We start from the raw sequence: 582 nt of genomic DNA, 5'->3' as shown, positions 1-582 counted from the left end.
TCTCAACAAAACTGCAATCTCCCCAAGGGTCTCAGTAGCATTGTCATCACCATCGGAAGGAATTTCACTTAAAGCTAGAGGTTGCGGATCCCACACTCTTGAGTGTTCAGCCGAGTTTGCTAATTCTGACATAACTTTCCAGGCTTCCGCAACAGTATTACTTGTGATCAACGATCCTCCACTTGCGGCGTCTAGGAAAAGCTTATCTTGGGGATGCATCCCTTCATAGAAATAACTGATAAGAAATGGCTCACCAATCCGGTGGTGAGGGCAGTCTTCTAATAATTTCTTGAATCTTTCTCAGTATTTATACAAGGTCTCCTCATCTTGTTGCACAATACAAGAGATCTCTCTTCGTAACTTGTCTATTTTCTGAAGAAGGTAGAACTTTTCCAAGAACTCCTTACACAACAAGTCCCAGTTGGATCTAATTTCACTCGGCTGAGTATAAAATCATTCCTTTGCTTTCCCCTCCAAAGAGAAAGGGAAAGAAAAGACCAACATTGCGGATTCATCCGCCCCATGTCTCCTTGCGGTTGCACATGCAACCTGGAAATTCTTAAGGTGCTTCAGTGGATCTTC

The 582-nt window shown here is 43.1% G+C and overlaps 1 non-coding gene across 1 annotated transcript; it reads left to right on the top strand.

The window, feature by feature from the left end:
- The first annotated feature begins 255 nt into the window (after window positions 1–255).
- Window positions 256–362, top strand: LOC127742819 (small nucleolar RNA R71). Its single transcript, XR_008004210.1, has one exon. It is a non-coding gene; the product is annotated as a small nucleolar RNA R71 (small nucleolar RNA).
- The last annotated feature ends 220 nt before the right edge of the window (window positions 363–582 follow it).

The sequence above is a fragment of the Arachis duranensis genome, chromosome 1 (genome assembly GCF_000817695.3).
Source record: "Arachis duranensis cultivar V14167 chromosome 1, aradu.V14167.gnm2.J7QH, whole genome shotgun sequence".
NCBI lineage: Eukaryota > Viridiplantae > Streptophyta > Magnoliopsida > Fabales > Fabaceae > Arachis > Arachis duranensis.
This window is presented reverse-complemented; position numbering and strand designations above follow the sequence as displayed.